General features: G+C 38.8%; 1 long non-coding RNA gene across 1 annotated transcript in view; it reads right to left on the bottom strand.

The window, feature by feature from the left end:
• Positions 1–8,534: 8,534 nt before the first annotated feature.
• LOC138168648 (uncharacterized) overlaps positions 8,535–22,911 on the bottom strand; it is a 33,122-nt gene continuing 18,745 nt past the window's right edge. The window contains exon 3 of the long non-coding RNA XR_011170171.1: positions 8,535–8,657. This is a non-coding gene — a long non-coding RNA (uncharacterized lncRNA). The remainder of the gene's footprint in view (positions 8,658–22,911) is intronic.

The raw sequence follows: 22,911 nt of genomic DNA, 5'->3' as shown, positions 1-22,911 counted from the left end.
ATGCTATAGCTTGTTTAGCCATTCCCCAACTGATGAGCATCCTCTTAATTTCCATTTCTTTGCCATCATGAAAAAAGCTGTTATAAATATTTTGGTACATTTAGGTCTCTTTAATTTTTCTTTGATTTCTTTAGGGTGCAAACCTAGTTGTGGTATTGCTGGGTCAAAGGGGATGCACACTTTGATACCCCTTTGGGAATGGTTCCAAATTGTTCTCCAGAATGGTTGGACTTGTTCACAACTCAACCAACAATTTATTGGTGTACTATTTTCCTTCAACCCCTCCAAAAGTTGTCATTCAAACAGGTAAGAGAAGGTACCTGAGAGTAGTTTTATTTTGTCTTTCTCTAACCAATAGTCATTTGGAGCATTTTTTTTCATATATGACTATAGATAGCTTTGATTTCTTCTTCTGAAAATTGCTTGTTAATATCCTTTGACCATTTATCAGCTGGGTAATGGCTTTTACTTTTATTAATTTGACTCAGTTCTCTATATATTTGAGAAATGAAGACACTATTAGAGAAACTTGGTGTAAATTTCACTGATTTACTTCATTGTCCATGATACCTTTTTAGCAAATTGTAGTTTTCCTGATTATTTCTTTTAATTTGGCCTATTTTTGCTTTTGCTTTGTTTGAGAATATTATTGCTACCCCTGTCTTTTCTATTTCAGTTGAAGCCTACTATATTCTACTCTAGCCCTTTATTTTAACTTTGTGTGTATCTTTCTCTTTCTTTTTTAAAATTAAATTTTGTTTATTTTTAGTTTACATCAATTTCCACAAGATTTTGAGTTACAAATTTTCTCCTCATCTTTCCCCTACCCACCAACCCAAAACAACAATCCCACTGTATACCCCCTCCCCCAATCTTCTCTCTCCTATATCCTTTCCCATCCCCCTTTTGACTTTCCAGTAGCACAAGATGGATCTCTATACCCCAGTGCCTGTATATCTTATTTCCAAGTTGTATATAAAAAAATTATACACACACACATATATATTTTAAACATTTGATTTTAAAACTTTGAATTCCAAATTCTTTCCCTTCTTTCCCTGTAACCCACCCTTACTGGGAAGATAACCCATTCCATATAGGTTGTACATGTGTAGCTATGTAAAACCTTTCCATAATGGACATATTATGAAAGATTGACTATATTCGCCTCCATCCTATCCTGCCCCCCACTTGTTCTATTCTCTGTTTTGACCCTGTTCCTTTTCAAAAGTACGTTCTTCTAACTTCCCTTCCCCCCAACCTCCCCTCCCCTCCATCATCCCCCCTCTCATCTCCTTCCCCCCTACTCTCCTGTAGGGTGAGATACCCTATTTAGTGAGTATGTCATTCCCTCCCTGAGCCAAATTCAATGAGAGTAAGGTTGACCCATTCCCTTTTGCCTCCCTGTTCTTCCCCTCCATTGTAACAGTTTTCCCTTGCCTCTTCTCTAAAGATAATTTACTCCATTCTGTCTCTCCCCATCTCCTCTCATTATATTCCTCTCTCACCTCTCAATTTCACCTTTTAAGTATCATCCCTTCCTATTCACTTGGTCCTGTACCCTCTGTCTATGTATACCTGTACACATGTATACACACACTCACATATGTATTCATATGCCCATATACCCTCCTATATATATATATATATATGTATGTATGTATACACACATTTATATTCCCTTCAACTATTCTCATACTGAGAAAAGTCTCATAAGTTACAATTATCATTTTTCCATGTAGGAATGTAAATAGTAGTTCAACTTTGATAAATTCCTTATGATTTTTTTTCCCTGTTTACCTTCTCATGCTTCTCTTGATTCTTGTATCTGAATGTCAACTTTTCTATTCAACTCTGGTTTTTTCATCAAGAATTCTTGAAAGTCCTCTATTTCATTGAATGACCATATTTCCCCCTGAAACATGATACTAAGTTTTGCTGGGTAGGTGATTCTTGGTTTTAATCCCAGCTTATTTAACCTCCAGAATTTTTTATCATATTCCAAGCGCTTTGATCTCTCAATGTAGAAGCTGCCAGATCCTGTGTTATCCTGATTGCTTCCAAATATTCAAATTGTTTGCTCTTGGCTGCTTATAATATTTTTCTCCTTGATCTGGGAACTCCAGGACCTGGCTATAATATTTCTAGGAGTTTTCTTTTTGGGATCTATTTCGAGAGGTGACTGGTGGATTCTTTCAACCACTATTTTGTCCTCTGGTTCTATAACATCAGGACATTTTTCCTTGAAAATTTCTTGAAGGATGATTTCTAGGTTCTTTTTTTGATTATGGCTTTCAGATAGTCCAATGATTTTAAATTCTCTCTCCTGGATCTATTTTCCAGGCCAGTGGTTTTCCCAATGAGATATTTCACATTGCCTTCTATTTTTTCATTTATTTGGATCTGTTTATTATTAGCATCTTGATTTCTCATAAAGTCACTAACTTCAATTTGCTTCAGTCTAATTCTGAAGGAATGATTCTCTTCAGTGAGCTTTTGAGATTCTTTTTCCATCTGGCAAATTCAGCTTTTTAAGGCATTCTTCTCCCCATTGCCTTTTTGCGCCTCTTTTGCCCTCTGAGTAAGTCTATTTTTTAAAGTGTTATTTTTTTCTGTCAGGTTGTTGACTCTCTTTTCATGATTTTCTTGCATCATTCTCATTTCTCTTCCCAATTATTCCTCCACTTCACTTATTTGGTTTTCAAAATCCTTCTTAAGGTCCTCTATGGCCTGTATCCAGCTCATATTTTTCTTGGAAGCTTTTGGTGCAGGATTCTGACTTTGTTGTCTTCCTCCTGTTCCATGTTTTGATCCTTTTTGCCCCCCAAATAAGAGTGTAAAGTTGGGTTGCTATGCTTGCTTTGCTTCCCTTGTTTGCTCATGTTGCCATGCAATTACTTCACTTTTTAGCTTTTTGCCACAGTAAGACTCTGCTACCAGACAGGAGAGCTTCATCCCAGTCACTGGGGTTTTCTCAGCTTCTGGAGCTGTTAGTTGGGTGCCCTCTCTGAAGCCTCAAAATGCTCTGGAAAGCTATCCACTCACCCCAGGACCTCTGCCCTAGACGGCAATCCAGATCCAAGCAGGTTAAAGCAAGAGTGATTACCCCTCACACTGGTCCCCTGGTCCCCCTGAAGTCCAGGAGCTGAAGCTGCCACGTGGTGGTGGCTACATGGCCATGGCACCTCAGCATCTTCTCCTTTCAGGGGGTAAAGGCCAGACTGCTCTCCTGAACTACCAGATCCCAAAGTCCACACTTCACTGACCTCTCACTTTGTCCTTACCATCTACGTGTTGATAATTCTGGAAACTGCCATAGCTGCTGGTGATCTGAAGTTCCTCCAGCCTGCGGGTTACTGTGGCCACTCTGAGGCTAAGACTTCTGGCTCAAGAGGGGCTGAGGTCAGCTTCCAGAGTGCTCAGCTGGCACTTCCTGGCAGCCTGCCAGACTGTCCTCAGTGGGAGGTTAGCTTCTCTGTGTCATTTTGTCAGTTCTGTAGCTCCAAAGTTGTTTAGTCACCTTTTACATGAATTGGAGGAGGTGGAAACTGGCTGTCATTGGAAGTCCTGTTTCTACTTCACCATCTTGACTCCACCCCCACATTCTTATTCTATATTACTTCTTACACAATTTTTATGAGACTATGCCATGCTCTTACACACTCTTTGTTTATATGATTTTCTTTTAACTTTCTACTTATTTCTTCTAAGCATTCAAGTTATTTTCTGATTTTCCTGTGTAGTCACATTGGTATCCTCAGACAAGTGTCAGTTTTTCTACTCATTGGAGTTATTTTCTATTGTTTCTTCAGAATTTCATTCTTAAACACCTCCCATCCCTCTTGAGCTAACTTCCCTTGTAACATACTATGTCATGGGATCCTACAAACTTTCCTTTAAACCTTTTGAAATTTGTTTTTCCCAAAGGTAGGATACATGTCAGATTATACTTAGATTTTCTCCTCTTTTCTATCACGAAATCTATGAGGAAATGGTCACTTTCTCTATGGGTTGCCATTCTAACAACTAGAGTCTTCCATTAGTGAGAATCAAATCCAGAATAGAATTTATTCTCATGGATTTCTCCAATTTCTACAGAGGAAGTTAGCCCAAGAGAACTGGGAAGCTGTTGAATGAATGAATGAATGAATGAATGAAAGAAATTAAGTCATAGAGAACCAATTCTGAAATGGGAGGAAAGGGTGAATTGTCTAAATGAACAATTTTTTTCTATGTCCATATGGTGTCCCAGAAATCCTTATATATATGATGTATTAGTGGATTCATTTCTATTTGAGTTTGACACCACTGATCTAGTGAAAAGAACGCTGACTTTAGAATCAGAGGGCCTAGCTTAGAAGACCACTTCTGATATTTCTTGTTGTGTGACCTTGAGTAAGCAATTTATCTTTTCTGGGCCTCAATATCCATATTTATAAAATAAATTGGATTAGATGACCTCTTTGACCTCTAAACTTATGATACTGTATTTTTTTTTGGGGGGGAGGAGGATATAGGTAGTTGTTGTCATTTAGTAATTTTAGTCATATACAATACTTTGTGAACCCATTTGAGGTTTTCTTCACAAAGATACTGGAGTGGTTTGCCATTTCCTTATCCAGTTCATTTTATAGATGAATACACTGAGGCAAACAGGGTCTTCCCCAGGGTCACACAGCTAGAAAATATCTGAGGCTGGATTTGAACTTAGGTCTTCTTGACTCCAGGCCCAGCACTTTCTCCACTACACCAACTAGCTGCTGGATATGGGTAGAGAGAAAGATAATTGAAGGAGTGATAAAAATTCTATTCACAATAGATATGATAATAATGATGGAAAAAAGGCAGAACACCTCAGGTCTTAATTTACTTTTGTTTTCCCCATCAAGGGGAGTTATCCTTAGACTAAAAAGGATGGAACAAAAATGGCTGGCATCTAGAAAGTGCTTAAGAGATCTGCGTTGACTGATGACTAAGATATATAGGCTAGTAAGAGAACATCATAATGAGTGCATGTCACCAGGCCTACATAAACTTAAATTAAATTACTGAAAGAATTTGATGATGTGATTATTGAGCTATTGTCAGTGATCTTGAAAGATCATGGAACAAGGAGAGGTGTCTCAGGCCTGGAGAAGAGCAAATGGTTCTTTAAAAAGAAAATAAAATGGAATTTAGAAACTATAGGCTATTGAGAATGATTTTAATTCCTGGCTAACTTCTAGAATGTGTAATTAATGGGATGACTAGCAAGCATCTAGAAAAGGAGGTAATGCTCACACAAAAAAAACACAACACCACTTCATCAAGAATAAGTAAACTTCTTTCTCTAAGAAAACTCATTTCCCTTTTGGAAAGTTATTAAACTGATATATAAGACTAGAATATAGCTAGATTTCAGGGAAACATTTGATAGTCTCTCATATGATTCTTGTGGAAAAGATGGAGAGATGTGGTCTACATAATGGCATAGTTAAGTGGATTTGTAATTGGTTAAATGGCTAGACCTAAAGACTTATTATTATTCAACATGGTTGTGGTGGGAGGTATCTTGGTATCTATCATTGGACAATTTGTATCAATGTCAGATTAAAAATAAAGATGGCACATATTTCAAACTTGCAGATAACACAAAATTGGAAGGAATGATAAGTTAACAAGTTAGATGGCAGAGTCAAGATACAAAAAATATTTTTAACAGGTTAACTATAGAACTAATCTAATAAGATTAATTTAACATGGATAAATGTGAAGTCTTACATTTAGGTTCAAATAACAATTTCACAAATATAATATAGAAGAGACTTGCCAAGATAGTATTTTATTTGAAAAAAAGGCCAGAGGTTTTAGTATATTATGAGCTCAATAAGAGATAATCATGTAAAATAAAAGCCAACAAAGCTAATTCAATTTTAGGCTTCATTAAAAGAAGGATGCTATTGGAGACTTGGGGAGGTGATAATCCTTTGCTACTCTGGCCTGGTTAGACCCCATCTTTTGTATTCAGTTCAGTTCTGTATAAGGTGTCAAATACTCGGGGCTGCAACACTCCAGAGGATTGCCCAGACCAGATTAAAATGTAATTGGGAAACATTTAACAAAGTAAAATATGATAGAAAGTAGAAAATATTACACGTGACTTACTAAGTCAATGCGTCCCCCTCAGGGATCATTATATGTGGTTTAGTAGCATTTTTATTTGAGTTTGAGTTGTGTGTGACATTTTAGTGAGGTTGATAAACTAGAAAGCAGTCAGAAGAAGGAAATTATGGTGGTAAAAGGTGCCATATGAAGATTAGTTGAAGGACTTCAGAATTTTAGCCTGAAAAAGAGACCACTTAGAATGGGACGTGGTATCTGTCTTCAGGTATTAAAAGGGTTATTGTGGTGAAAGAAGGATAATTATTAGACTTTTCTGCTTGGGCCCAGAGGACAAAACTAGAAGCAATGAATGGAAAGTACAAAGAGGAATTAATGCTTAGAGCAAGGAAAGACTTCCTACCAACTAGAGTTGACCAAAAGGGGAATGGATTGTTTTGGGAATAGAACACATTAGAAGTCTTCAAGCAAAAACTCCATCACTGTCTTTTTATGCATATTGTTGAGGCTATCCTTGCTTAAATGTTGGTTGGACTTGAATGTTAAGGTCCCATCTTTCTGTATGGACACTCATGAACTGCCTTCTCCTGCTCCCTGGGATGGTTTCCTGGGTCCTGTAGTCACCTTTTCAGCTTGGTATTAAAGCCTTTACATGCATCTTTACTAATTAGTGGATCTTTTAACTTTTCAATTTGTTCTTGATCTTGATGTATATATGTAAATCCAGCTCCATTTAGTGTGCCTCTGTTTATAGTTATTATTGTGCTTTTTACAGGCTTATATGTGTTTGGTATCTTCCATAGAGCTTGAATTATTTGTGGGTATGAACTGTGAATTCTATTTCTCACCTCACCATTTAGGGATTTGAGATCCATTATTTCTATCAGTTCTACTCCTGTCTTACCAGACTCTCCACTCTGGCTTCTTTCATCTTGTCCTTTCTGGTTGTTGCCCAGCCCCCTGTATGGAATACAGATGTAGAGATTTGAAATAATGCAAAAATTCCAAAGTAGATAACAGACAGAGCATGTCAGTTGCAAAGAGATGAAATATCTCCCTGAGTCCTACAGCCTACCCTTTTCTCGATCTTTTTCTCCTTTCCTTGTTAGATACTCAATGTCTTCTTGTTCTTTGCCATCAATACCTGCTTCTAGAAAATAATCTATTAGTCATTTGCAGCAGAGTGTAAATTAGCATACCTTACCTTTCCTGGCAGGTAGGTGGCATAGTGGATAGAGTGTTGGACCTGAAGTTAAGAAGACTCATTTTCATGAGTTCAAATCTGACCTTAGATACTAAACTTAACTCTGCCTCAATTTCTCATCTGTAAAATGTCAAGGCACTCCAATATCTTTGTCTAGAAAACCCCAAATTGGGTCACAAAGAGTTTGACATGACTGAAAAATGATGGAACAGTAACAATACCTTTCCTATTCTCAGGCTCATTTGATAATAACTTTGTCATTAGTGAAAGAAATTCTGAGCTTTGGTTAAAAAAAAAGTGATGGAGAGGTTTTTGCTTTTGTTTTTTTTTAGAGTAGGATAGACTTTCTGGTATCCTAGAAATAAAACTAAAGGCTTACCATCTCTTGCTATTAGGATAAAAACAAGAGGGACTTCCATGGTATCTAGTTAGAAGTGATGAAGGCTCCTTGACAATGAGAGACCCAATCTACTTTTAGTATATAGATGTAGTTGTAAGTGCCACTTTAAAAGTTACTGCTTAGGAATTCATAGAATCATTGAATTTTTTCATTGAAAGGGAAATCAGAGGCATCATCTGATCCAGTAAGTTCTCTATAATGTCTCCCACACGTGGTCATCGACCTTATATTTGAAAGTCTCAAGAGTTTAAGTGTGGGGAGGTGCAATCCCTTAGCACCATTGGCATCCCATACTACTTTTGGAGAGTTGTTAGGTAATTTTCCCTTTGAGTAAAAAACCTGCCTCTCCAATTTCTTTCCATTGCTTCTGATTCTGCCTTCTGGGGCCAAACAGAACAAATTTAATTTCTTCTTCCACATGAAGACATTTCAAATACATGAAGACAGCCTCCTAAAGACTTCTTTTCTCTAGGCCAAAACCTCCACAGTTCCCGAAACCTATCCTCACGTGACATGATTTTTATTATCCCGTTCTCTCTCCTGTGTGTGGTGTAGCTTGTCAGTGATCATTCTAAAATACAGTGTGCCCAGTACTGAGTATAGTCCTCTAGATGTGGCCTGATAGTTTGGAGTACAGTGAAAAGCACTATTAGCATCTGGTAGTTCTGAGACCTATTTTATTACACTGTTGACTCATATTAAGTCCTTTTCATGAATGGGTATTCAATTTCTTTCATAGATTTTTAACTCATCTGGAGTGGAGACTATGAATTCTATTGGTAAATAGATTTTTATTGGTATCTTTTGTCTTTAGGTCCTCTGCTGATCATCTTTTGTCCTAGAAGAGGGCCAACGACATGAAAAACATCCAATTAGGTCATCTAGATTGTATCCTCCTCCTCCTCCTCCTCCTCCCAGAAAGTCATCCCTTCTTTATAGTAGAGAATTTCTTTTCTTAAAAGAAAGAAAAAAGAGAGAAAAATTATTAAAACAAATGAATACATAAAAAACCTGCTGATATATATATATATATATATAATCATTCTTCCCTTTCCAGTCTTTTTAGACCTTGCATCTCCCTTCCCCTTGTACTCTGTCATAATCCAGCCCCGCTGGCCTCCTTACATTCCTTGAAGGGAATGCTCCATCCCCTGGGCATTTTCAATGGCTGTCTTCCTTGTCTGAATTGCTTTCCATCCCTCCAGCTGAATTCCCACCTTCAATAGTCAGTCTTTCCTGATCCCCTTTGTTCTAGTGCCTTTCCTCTGTTGATTATTTTGAATTTATCAAGTATATAGTTTTTGGCACACAATTATTTGCATGTCGTCTTTCCTATTATATTGGGAGCTCCTAGAGGGCAGGGACTGTCTTTTGTCTTTTTTTTATCTCCAGCAATACACAGTGCCTGGCAAATAGCAGGCCCTTTATTACCTGGCTGACTATTTATTCCATTTCTGTGGACTCTGACCTCTATAGAGGAGTAGGGGAAAGGATCTTTTATTTCTTCTTGGGGCCATGCTTGCTCATAATTATGTGACATTTATTCCTAAAACTGGTTCATGGGAATGGGGAGCATTTCAGGACATTATCTGAGGAAATATGGATTGATGAATCAAACAAAGCTCCAAAAGCTTTTCAGTTCTTTGTAAATATCTTGTTGACTAAGGGGTTTTCCAGGTTGCAGCTCCTTGTCTAGCATAATAGTGTATTAATAAAACAAACTGTCTCTCCTCTCAGAGGAGAGGAAGGCATTGAGGTGAAGGAGGGCAGAAAATGGAAAGGAGAAGACATAGATATAGTAAAATTGTCAGTTCCCCCAAGAAAACCCACAGGATTTTTGACTCTGTCAAGCTTTTGTCAATCAATATGAATCTTTTTTTTAATATTCTTTTGGGGTAGCTAGGTGGTACAGTGAATAGAGCACTAGCCCTGGAGTCAGGAGGACATGAGTTCAAATCCAGCCTCAGATACATGACACTAAGTAGCTGTGTGATCTTGGGTAAGTCACTTAATCCCATCTGCCTTGTATTCCCCCCTCCAAAAAATATTCTTTTAAGAAAAATAGTTTATATTTGTAGAGCACCTTCAGCATTATAAAATACATTTTTTATGACTATAAAATTAGAGAATTGAACTAGGTGACACCTAAAGTCCTTTCCAGCCCTAAATCTGTTATTATAAGCTGGGCAGAATGCAATATTATTGGCTCCATTTTACAGGTAAGGAAATTAAGGCTCAGAAAGTTGTAATGACTTGCATGGCCTTTTAGCAACTGAGTGTCAGGGCAAGGGTTTGACCCAATTTTCGGGACTCCAAGTACATAATGCTTCTCACGACACAGCTCTAATTCTCTTACCAAACAGTGGCATGCCTTGTGTGCCAGCAGTTTCACCGCAAATCCCAACTCTGGGTAGGTTACAGCCTGGCTGCAGCCACATTAAGAACTGAGAACAGCACCAGGGCATATGATGTGTTTTAAAAGCAAAAGAATGGGTCAACAGTAAACCATTAACTTGACTGTGTGCTCAGTCTGCCACAGGCTCCGAGGAACATTTCTCTCTTGTTCCTGAAGAGGGACCATTATTCACTCTAGCCTGACACCTATCCCCCTCTCCTTTTCACCTCCTCCCTCAAAGAAAAACAATGTTTTTCTCCCTCATTTATTTGTGTTCAGTATTGAATAAGATGTATAAATGAAATGGCAGGGAATTAGGCTGGAACTTTGCCAAGTGAGGAATCTTAAAAAATTTTTTTTTCTGTTTCCTTTTGAAGGATGCCTTGGTTTCTTTATCTGCAACATGAGGGGGTTGAATAAGATGGTGTCTAAATTTCTTCCTCCTTCTATTTGGTCTATTAAGTCTATTAAACAATCTCCCACTCCCAGGCTCAGCATACAGATGAGTCAGCATCTACAGCAATTAGTAATATTACCCCTGGCGTTCGGCTTAAATTAGTAGGTTAAACAAGCTTTTAGGGTGATAAGGTTAGGAGAGTAATAGCTCCCTCCCCCAACAGAGTGAGTCATTCTAACTCCGTGCTTGCTGGGTAAGGCGGCCACCTTCAGGACAAATTCAGCAATGGCTAGAAGTAGGACTCCCTTTCCATAAAGAAATGCATTTAAACTAGGCATCAACATGTGTGTATGTGTATTGCAAATATCTGTTCTTCAGTTGTTTCAGTTGTGTCCAACTCTTTGTGACCCCAATTGGGGTTTTCTTGGCAAAGATAGTGGAATGGTTTGCTATTTCCTTCTTCAGCTCATTTTACATATGAAGAAACTGAGGCAAACAGCGTTAAGTGACTTGCCCAGTGTCATACAACTAGTGTTAGAGGTTGCATTTTAACTCAAGTCTTCCTGGCTCTACTCCCAGCATTCTATTCACTGGTCAATATAACCACCTTTGGCATCAACATAAATATCATTTAATGTGCAGTTTATTCAATGGAAAGATGCTGAATTTAGACTCCAGGGACTTGAATTCAAATAAGACATAGTTTAATGGTATAATAGAAAGGTGCCAGATCAGAAAGACTTGGGTTCAAATTCTGCTTCAGACACTTAACTGTGTGATCTTGGGCATGTCACTTAGCCTCTATATGTCTCAGTTTCTTCATCTGTAAAAAGGAGGAAGTAGGACTTGCTGACATAAGCTAGTTAGTAAACATTTATTCACTTCCTACTGTGTGCCAGGTATGGTGCCTTCTAGCTCCAAATTTATAGTTCTCTAGTCCCACCTCTTTTACTTACTAGCTGTGTGACCTTAGGCACTTCATTTAACCCTACCAGGTCTCATTTTTCTGAGGGGTTCGTTCTAGGTGACCTCTAAGGCCTCTTCTAGCCCGAAATCTATGATCCTCTTTTCAAATTCATCTAGGAGCAAGGGGTAGTGATTATTTCAGAGGAAGACTAGACTCCAAGCAAAAGCACATTGAAAAGGTATGTTCTAGTAGGAAGAACGTTGCACTTGCCATCAGGAGACCTTCAGTCTATCATTTAGTGGCAAAGTGGCTTTGTGCAAACAAAGCTTACCTGAACCTTGGTTTCTTCCTCAGTAAAATGGTGGTAATGCCCCCTGTTCTGTTTGCATCACAGGGTTATCTTTATAGGCTCATGTATTTGATAGCTCATGATATTTGTGCATTAACATATATGAAAGGACTTTTTAAACCGTAAAATGCCATATTTCTGTTAGTTCTGGCTCTTTTTCGATGGAATGATCATATGGAAAGAAGAAAAGGCAAAGCCTCCTCTGTTAATCTGAACTAAAGAAGACCATGGGCTCTGCTTCCAGCTTGACCAACCCAGTCATCATCAGTGGGAGTAGCTTTCATAGTGAATGGGTCTTCTAACCCCTCCACCCAATCCCATCAACACCAGCTGTCAACCAATTGACACCAAAAAGCAGCTGAACCCCAGAACCTTGGGAATAGCTGTACCCTTAGGTCACTAACTCTGTTTCTGCACTTCTCCTGCAACCATCATCCAGTGAAGCATTCTTTGTGTAGATGTGACCTGGCAATTGCCTTTGTGCTAAGTTGCCATTTGCTCCAAATCATTTTAGGTAATTCAGATGAAATCACTTTAGGTATTGTATGTTCTCTGGGGAACTTTACTAAATCTCATATTATCAACCATTTATACCCAATTCTCTTTCAGAAAGAAAATAGAAGGCTAGAGGAGGAAGAGATCTTAGAGAGCTTTTGTCTAATACTTTCATTTTACGTATGTGGAAACTGAGGCTCAGAAAGATTACTGTGACTTGTCCAAGGCCGCAACTTTTTAATGATAATTCGAGGTCTAGAATCTATGTATCCTGTTCTTTCTTTCTTTTTTTTTAAGCAATTGGGGTTAAGTAACTTGTTCAAGGTTACATGGTCAGGTGTTTCTGGGTGGGTGCTAAGTGTCTGAGCCCAGGATTCTATCCCCAGGTCATCCCGACACTGGAGCCAGTGCTCTTACTTGCTGTGCTACGTGGATGCCCTATCCTGTTCTTTCTGTATGTAATCATGGGCCCTAGAGAAAACTCTGAGTGTTGTATAGAAAGCAAAGTTAACAAACAGAATGGGTCTCAGCTGCATTCCTCTCCATGGTTTCATGTCTTGTTTTCCAGCAAACATTATTGTATAGAATTTGCTCTTTAAGTTGAAGGCCCTGGTACGTACTTTGTTAAATCAATTTAAGGACAACGGTACATTCTTTCTCCATTGCATCACCTTTGTTTGCTAGTTTCTGTAACGTTTTGTCCAAGTCTGTAACTTACTGATGCTGCTAAAAAGAGGAGTAGAGAGTTGCCGGCGATACTGTCAGTTATATGGAAGCACATTGAATAGGGTAAGGATGTGTGGAGGCTTGGCAATGGGAAAAACTCAATTGATATTTCTGGGACCCATTGGGTTGAGTTAAAAAGACAAAGAAAAAGGAGAATAAAATGCCAATATTTTATTACTACAAAAAATACTCTGGCCAAGTTCTACTCTAAAGTCATGATAGTACATGACTACAGGAACTTAAAAGGAACAAAATACTTGAGCACACATATATAACAAGGTGGGAATGTTTTAACACCTGTCCCTCTTTTCCCCTGCATGATCTTATAGGAAACCCTTTAGCTCTGAAGAACAGACCCCTGGTGGAATAATAAGCCATCTAAGCTGCAGCAGGGCCAGAAGGCTGGTTCCTGCTGTGTTTGGCTTGCTCCCTAAAGATTAGCAAGTGGAAAAGAGCTAGCTGCATGATGTTTAGAATCACTATTTTTTAAAAATGCTTTATTAACTTTTGATTTACATCATTCGTTTCCTCCAGATTTTGAGTTACAAATTTTCTCCCCGTTTTCCCCCCACCCATCCCCCCAAAACAGCAGTCCCACAGGATATCCCCACCTCCAATCTGCTCTCTCCCATATTTTCTCCCATACCCATTTCGACTTTTCCATTGGATCTCTATGCCTCAGTGCCTGTATATCTTATTTCTTAATTACATGTAAGATGGTATTAATAATAGTATATATATATATATATATATATATATATATACACATACACACACATATATATATTTGAATATTTGACTTTAAAACTTTCAATTCAAGATTCATTCCCTTCCCCCCCCTGCCACCCACCCCCACTGGGAAGACAAGCAGTTCAGTATAGGTTGTACATGTGCGGCTAATGCAAAACAATAACATAGTAGATATATTGTAAAAGACTGACTATATTTCCATCCCTCCTATCCGACCTCCCATTTGTTCTATTCTCTACTTTGATCCTGTCCCTTTTCAAAAGTGGGTGCTTCCAACTTCCCTCCCCCCCCAGCCAGCCCTCCCTTCCATCATCCCCTCTCTCATCCCCTTCCCCCCCTATTCTCCTGGAGGGTGAGATCCCCTATTTAGTGTGTATTTCACTCCCTCCTCAAGCCAGATTCAATGGGAATAAGGTTGACCCATTCCCTTTTGCTTTCCTATTCTTCCCCTCCATTGTAACCATTTTCCCTTGCCTCTTCTGTATGAGATAGTTTGCCCCAATCTGTCCCTCCTCATCTCCTCTCATTATATTCCTCTCACCTCTTAATTTCACCTTTTAAGCATCACCCCTTCCTGTTAAATTGGTCCTGTGCCTTCTATCTATGTATACCTGTAAACATATATACACACTTTCACATATGTATTCATATGCCCATATGCCCTCATATATAGACATATATATATATTTCTAATCCCTTCAACTACTGAGAAAAGTTTCATAAAATACAATTATTTTTTTTCCATGTAGGAAGGTTAACAGTTCAACTTTGATAAGCTCCTTATGATTTCTTTTCCCTGTTTACCTTCTCATGCTTCTCTTGCTTCTTGTATCTGAATGTCAAATTTTCTATTCAACTCTGGTTTTTTGAGCAAGAATGCTTGAAAGTCCTGTATTCCATTGAATGACCGTATTTTCCCATGAAACATGATACTCAGTTTTGCTGGGTAGGTGACTCTTGGTTTTAGTCCCTGCTCCCTTGACCTCCGGAATATCACATTCCAAGCCCTTCGATCCCTCAGTGTAGAAGCTGCCAGATCCTGGGTTATTCTGATTGTGTTTCCACAATATTCAAATTGTTTCTTCCTGGCTGCTTGTAATATTCTCTCCTTAATCTGGGAATTCCAGAACATGGCTATAATATTCCTAGGAGTTTTCTTTTTGGGATCTTTTTCAGGAGGTGATCGTGGATTCTTTCAACCTCTTTTTTCTCCTCTGGTACTAAAACATCAGGGCAGTTTTCTTGGAGAACTTCCTGGAGGATGCTTTCTAGGTTCTTACTTTGGTCATGGCTTTCAGGTAGTCCAATAATTTTTAAGTTACCTCTCCTGGATCTATTTTGCAGGTCAGTGGTTTTTCCCATGAGATATTTCACATTGCCTTCTATTCTTTCATTTGTTTGGATCTGTTTAACAGCATCTTGATTTCTCATAAAGTCATTAGCTTCCATTTGCTCCAATCTAATTCTGAAGCAGTGATTCTCCTCAGTGAGCTTTTGAGATTCTTTTTCCATCTGGCAAATTCGACTTTTTAAGGCATTCTTCTCCTCATTGCTTTTTTGAGCCTCCTTTGCCATTTGAGTGAGTCTGTTTTTTAAGGTATTATTTTCTTCAGTCAGGCTGTTGACTCTCATTTCATAATTTTCTTGCATTGTTCTCATTTCTCTTCCCAATTTTTCCTCCACTTCTCTTATCTGCTTCTTAAGTTCCTCTATGGCCTATAACCAGCTTGTATTTTCCTTTGAAGCTTTTGGTGCAGGAGTTCTGACCTCACTGTTTTCCTCCTGTTCCATGCCTTGCTCCTTCTTGTCCCCAAAATAGGAGTGTAACGTTGGAATCTTCTGTCTGCTTTGCTTCCTTTGCCTGCTCATTTTGCCACTCAATTATTTGACTTTTGGGCCTTTTGCCACAGTAGGACTCTGCCACCAGACAGGGGAGCTTTCGTCCCAAACGCTGGGGTTTTCTCAGCTGCCGGAGGTATTAGATGGGTGCCCTCTCTGAGGTCTCCACACGCTCTGGCAAGCTGGATACACGCCACAGGACCTCCACCCTAGACTGCAATCCAGATCCAAGCAGGTTAAAGCAAGTGCGATTACCCCTCAGACTGGTGCTTGGTCCCCCTACACTCTGCAGGCCAGGAGCTGAAGCCACCCTGAGGCGCTGGCTGGCTGTGCCGGTGTCTCAGCGGTTTCTCGCCCCGGGGGTAGAAGCCATGCACTCCCACTTACTGGGTCCCAAAATCCAGACTGCACTGGCCTCTCACCTTGTTCTTCGCATCTATGTGTTGATAAATCTGGAAATGGCCACAGCTGCTGCTGATCTGGAGTCCCTCTGGCAGGCGGCTGGTCAGGCCCGGCTTGGGGCTAAAGCCTCGGCTCGCAGAGCACTACGCTGGATTCCTGCCGGCCTGCCGGGCTGTACTCAACTGGAGGTTAGCTTCTCTGTGTCATTTTGTGGGTTCTGCAGCTCCAAAGTTTGTTTAGAGTCCCCTTTTTTTACATGGATTGGGGAGGGTGGAAGCTGGAGCCGCGGGAAGGTCGTGCTTCTACTCAGCCATCTTGGCTCCGCCTCCCTAGAATCACTATTGCAGCTGCTTATGTGTGTATTGCTATATTCGTATTAAAAAACCCCACAAACCCTAACAATTAATTTGTAGGCTGATAATATAAGAAAGGAAAAGAGAAATTTGGCACCAGCATAGTGGAAAATGAATAATGCTGTACAATGAGCCTAGATGAGAAAGTATACTAGAGAAGATCCATGCAAGATAAAGGTTAGAAATTCAAAGATGATGAAATTCATCTGCCATCAGCAGAAAAACTGCTTTATGTTATTCCTTTAGTAGTGGTGGTGAATATGCACTGAACCATTTGCATTCTCTTTTTCTAATCCTGTGATCATTTGGTGATCTGTGACCTTGAAGAGAGGGATGCAAACCATGTGACTATGATTTTCTTGGCACTCAGGCAAATCGAACTACTCTCCACATATGTTCAAGGGCTTCTATACTATTTTTCTCTATGTATATTCTATTTAATATATCTGTGTATTGACTTTATCCTACTTTACTGTGAGCTTCTTAAAGTCTAGAACCATGACTTATTTATTTATTTGTATCCACCAAAGTCCTTGAATATAGTAGGTGTTTAATCAATGTTTCTGAATAAACAGATGATATTCTGTTGACAATCTGTTGCATTTTATAATAGTAGCCTACCTTTGGCTGCTCGAAGTATTTCATCTACAATGAGAGCCACTCCACTCCTTCAGATTGAAGTTAGCTTGGATAGCACTTGATTTTAATTTAAATGCCAATTCCTGAAATGCTTTGACAAAGCAGATGCTTACTAGAGCCTTCATTTTGAAGATTTAACTCACTACAATAGAGTTTGCTAGAAAACAAAGCTTGAACCTGCAGAGTTGAATGTGAGTCTGTAGCCAGTTCTCCACATTGGTCTTGTCTCTCAGACTGCTCTGGGAGCTCCTCTGAGGGAGGGAATAAGAGATGTTTCTTTTGCAACTCCACAATCCTGAGGCCACACTAAGTGGTACTTGTTGGAAGATGAACACTTAATAGGAAGACTTAGTTTGGGGGATTAGGATTTGCTTCTGAAAAATATTTGGAAGATTTAATTCAATATTGGGTAGTTTTCTCCATGAAGTTCTGTTCCATGACATTAGCAGTGAGTGAAGTTGACCAGGAGTTCTTGAAGATAATGTCAGCAAAGACATGTGCTCTTTCAGGTTCTAATGTGGTGGAAAGACTTTGCTTATGATCTTAGCAATGGAATAAGTTGACCTTCCAAAGAACTGTCTCGTTAAGGATGGAGAGGCTGATCACTTGTTCATGAATTCTTTGTACATAGCAACTCATGAAACAAACGAAAAAAGTACATAATGGCTCTCAGTCTTGAATGATTATTTTTGCTTCTGCATGGAGGGCAACAGAGTGGTAGAAAAGGAGGAAGAGGGTGTTAAAAATTGCAGAGGTCTTGGGGCGGGGAACTGTGACCTTGAGGCCACACATGACCCTTTAGGTCCTCAAGTGTGGCCCTATGACTAAATCTAAACTGGGACACACTTGAGGACCAAGAGGGCCACATGTGACCCCGAGGCTACAGGTTCCCCACCTCTGTTCAGACCATTTATAAATTTTAACTGCATTGTTGATATTCTGTGAGATCCTTTCTAGTGATCAATGTATGGACACACTGCAGGGATGATTAAATTTCATCTTGTGAAATTTTTGCTTTAAGAGAAGGAAATTTCAGTTAAATGGAAAAATGTCACACAGTTTCTTAGAAAGATGAATGAAGGAATTGGTGGAGTTTGTTTTGCGATGTATTCAAAAAGAATAAGAAATGCACTTTTATGGGACATTTGGTCATGTCATATTGTAGAGCTGATTATATGTTTGCAAAAGATCACCATTAAAATAATCACAACTTATGCATCATTTGCTAGTGTAGGAATGAAAAGCAGAGAAACTCTATAAAGAACTTGGTAAAGGTGCTCTGGGGTAGCTAGGTGATACAAGGGTTAGAGCTCCAGGCCTTGAGTCAGGAAATCTCCTCTTCCTGAGTTCAAATCTGGCCTCAGACAACTACTAGCTGTGTGCCCCAGGACAAGTCTCTAAATCTCTGCTTCAATTACCTCTTCCATAAAATGATAGTGATGATAATATCGCCTCTCTCACAGGTTGGGGCAGCTAGGTATTGCAGTGAATAGAACATGGAACCTGGAGTCAGGAAGACCTGAGTTCAAATCTGGCCTCAGATACTTAGTAGCTATGTGACCTTGGGCAAATCACTTAACCCTATTTGCCTCAGTTTCCTTATCTGTAAAATGAGCTGGAGAAGGAAATGGCAAACTACTCCAGTATCTTTTTTTCAAGAAAACCCCAAATGTGGTCATGAAGAGTTGGGCGTGACTGAAATGACTGAACAACATAAAACTCATAGGGTTGTATGAGGATCAATTGAGAAAGCACATAAAATGCTGTATAAATGCTATTATATATTAATATATGTGTATGTGTTATGTATGAGAACATACATGTATGCACATATACATGTATGTATATATACATGCCATCCTCATGAGATTAAGAGAAAATAAGGAAGACCCTCATATGGACAAGAATCACCAAGGATGGGCAGATATGGGATGAAGAGAGCAGTAGAAAGGAAATAAGCATGTATGTAACACCCACCATGTACTAGGGACTCTGCTAAAGTGTCTTGTATGAATATTATTTCATTTGATCCCACATGGATAGGTTATGAGCTATATCACTGGAGGAAACACCCATGCCAATTAGATCATGTATCCAGTTGAGCATTTATATACTGGAGAGTTCCTGAGGTTCTCTGAATTCATAATTATTATTTATTATAACTCAGTTATACTCCATTATAGTCAAATACCACAATTTGTTTAGCCATTCCTAAATTGATGAGTATCTGCTTTGTTTATAGTTCTTTGTTAACACACAAAATGCAGCTACAAATATTTTCTTGTACACTTGACCTTTTTTTTGCCTTTTCCCTTCTTGGTGATTATTCCCAGTGTTAATCCATATTACTGGAAGTAAGCAGACCCAGGAGAATGATGTACCTGATGGCCATAATAATATGATGGTAAACACCCCTGAAAGACTTCAGAACTTTGACTAAAGCAGAGGTCTAGTCTTTTCATGCTTCTTTACATTCCTTATATTCATCATTTCATGAAGAACAAATAACATTTCATTAATTCATATATCACAGTTTGTTCAGCATAACAATGCTGATATATTTTTTTTGCTACCATAAAACATGCTGCAATGAATATTCTGGTCTATATGCAGCCTTACATTCTGTCTTTTCCTTCCTTTGGTTATGCACCCAGTAGCAAGATCACTGGATTTATATTATTTGAAGTGAACAGTAGCAGGACAACAATTTATCTGATGCCCATAATAGTGCAAGGGTAAAACATCTCTGAAAAACATCAGAACTTAGACTAAAGCAGTAACTGATCATAACTTTGAAAGACTGATGATGAAATGTATCTTTCACCTCCTATCAGAGAGATAATGGGTTAGAGATATAGAACTAGTCATCATGCTTTCTTGGAAAGGGTCAATATCTTGTTTTATGTTGTTTGACTACACACATTTGTTATAAGGAAAGGCTTCTATTTCTGGGGAGGTCAGTTGGTGGGTGACAATAGATATGAAAAAAATAGAGTGTCCATAAAGTCTTTAAAAGGTTAAAAATGTTTCTATTACCCTCTAAGAATAAAAAGTAAGTGATACCTACATCAGGGGTTGTGTAATTCCTAAACTTGGCTCTTCAAAAACATATCAAGTTAAGAATAAGAGGAATCAAAGTGCTTTATATGCTACTAAACTAGCCTGGGGGCAGCTGAGCCTGAAGTCAGGAAGACTCATCTTCTTGAGTTCAAATTTGGATTCTGATACTTACTGGTTGTTTGACCCTGGGTAAATCACTTAACCCTATTTGCCTCAGTTTCTTTATTTGTAAATGAGCTAGAGAAGGAAATGGGGAACCTCTCCAATATCTTTGCCAAGAAAACTCCAAATGGGTCCACAAAGAGTTAGACACAATTGAACAACAACAAAAATAGCCTAGAGGTTGATTCTCCAAGTAAACATGGAATGATGTCAGCTAACTCGAGTCAGATTTAATGTGTCCATTTTTCAAGTATAACAACAAAACAACAACAATAAAAAAGTTCACATTGCTTCTTTGAACTTTTCTGCTAAAAAGTTTAAAATTCATGATTCAAATGCAAATATGTGAATTTTATCATCTTGGGGGATATTGCCTGTAAGGTAGCTCTAGGCTACAGGAAATGAAGGATTTTGATTTGATTATAAAATGCAGGAAAGCTTGTAAGCACTCAAAATGGGAAGGGACAAAGAGGACTCTTATAGGAAGTACAATATGCCTCTTACTTAAGATTTTAAAAGACGATCATCTGGAAGAGCAATGCAAAGTGCTTTATTAATCTCAAACCCTGCCTGGTTTGATGACTTCAGAGATTTCTGTTTTCCCTGTCCTGCCCTCAATTCTGGCATTAGAACAACAAGCTTAAAAAGTTAATTCTGAGAGTCCAGAGGGAAAAAATTTTCAAGGAAAAAAACAACCACCTTACAACCTAGAACTCAAATCCCTGGTTAACATGAGAAAAAGTAGTTTGAATACAACACTAAGTGAGAATTTTTTTTTTACCACTGGCAATCTTTGAGTAATATATAAGAGGAAACATGGTTAGCCATAGGAGAGGTTGTCTCATTTTATATATCATTTATCGACACCTGGCTTGTCCATTGGCTTTCATTCACTGCACAGAAAAATTGAATGGTCAGAAACCATGATCTTGTGGAAGGAATGAGTGGGGATTGAATTATAGTATCCATAGGACTCATCTCTTGGGTTTAATTATCTTGGGTCCCATTATCCAACAGATGAGGAAATGATCTTCAATTTCAAAATGTCATCACATAAGGAATCTGTGATGCAGCAGAGTCTACTTTAACATGGGGAATGGATGAGGATTTCCTCTTATACTTCACAAGGTTAACAACAGTTAGTTACTGGTCAGTCTCCAAAGGGTCCCTGCCCCAGCAGAGTACCACTGTACTGATTCCCTATCAGACAGTCTGGCATGTGCAATGATTCCCAGGTCAATGATGGGAAGGGAGTGGTAAGATCCTTCTCCTCCTACCCCTGGCCTTTGTTTTGGATGGATAGTAAACCAACAAATGTTATTTGAATTAATAAGAAAGAGAAAGCAATGTATACCACAAATCTATCACTATAAATATGAGTTTGCTGACAACATCATGGCCAGGAATGAATGCCAATAAGTCTGGCCCCAGGAGACAGCATGGGACAGTGGGAATAGATATTGGCCTTAGAGTTAGGATCGTGGTTGTGAGTGGCCATCTCTACCATTTACTACTGCCTGTGTAACTTTGGGCAAGTCACTGAACCTCTCTAGAACTTGCTGCTTTTATCTCTAAAATTAGAGGGGTAGAATAAATAGCCCCTTAGTTTCCTTCCAGTACTAATTCTCCTGATTTATTCCTCTAGAGACAGTGTTGCAGGGTATTTCTAAGGGGGATTAACAAGAAAAGAACTGTAGAAAGTGGTATGTACCTGCTTTATCTCAGAAGGGGAGAGGTCTAGAAGCTAGGGGAGACTGGTCCCTAAGAATTAGAAATCTAATCATAAAAACAAAGCTTAAGACATACAGTATATATTGGACACAGAGAGGGTAGACTTATTATAGGCTTCTCACAGACTAATAATATAACTGCTCTGTCCTACAGATGGGCTTACTTTGAACTTGAACTATATTTGTGGAGTAATCAATAACCTCCACTAATTACAGTTCGGCAGGAAAAATATCATTGAGGGCACCCTTCACCCACAGAATGCATAGAATCTCTTTCCTTTCCTAGGGAGTTGGAAGAAGAAGGGATCCGAAGGCCATGGTACAATTTGTATGTATTGAAACTGGTAGAAAACTCCCACCAAAGCTGTTCCTCTAAATTATGACTTTTGTCCTTGAAAAGATATTCTGGGAGAAAGTACTAGATAAAGAATGAATTTATTGAGCACTTTCCATATATCAGGCACTATGCTAGGGGCTGGGAACAGAAATACAGGTAAGCAAGACAACATTTCTGCCCTGAAAACACATATGGGGAAACTGGAAAGGGGTATTGGGTATGTACTTGGCAACATGGTATGGAGATGGCTTTGAAGGAGAGAGAGGACATGGAGACCTGGTTATGGGTAAAATGGTGCAAAACATCACCTATCAGAGTAATCATTGCAGAAGATTCTAAAGTTCTAAGAAAAGAAGAATAAATACATAGGCATAATGGGGTCAGGATGACTCAGAAGTGATATGGAGGCCATGTTCTGATTGGCATGAATGATTCAACATGCCCTATTCATGCACTTTGATGTCTGTGTATTGGGGGTTGTGGTGGGAGTGGGCAATGCCAACAACTTTCATAAAAGGACAAAAGCTTTAGAAAGAAAGGTTGAGCTAGACGAATGAATAAATCTTCATGACTCTTTTCTGTTGGGTTTCCTTTTATTGTGTAGAATATTTGGCCTAAATCATTACCTGCCAGCAGGTTTTCCCATTTATTTAAGCCTGCAAATTCT

Source organism: Petaurus breviceps, unplaced genomic scaffold (genome assembly GCF_028583685.1).
Source record: "Petaurus breviceps papuanus isolate PSGF00001 unplaced genomic scaffold, PetGlider_PUasm1.0 37, whole genome shotgun sequence".
NCBI lineage: Eukaryota > Metazoa > Chordata > Mammalia > Diprotodontia > Petauridae > Petaurus > Petaurus breviceps.
This window is presented reverse-complemented; position numbering and strand designations above follow the sequence as displayed.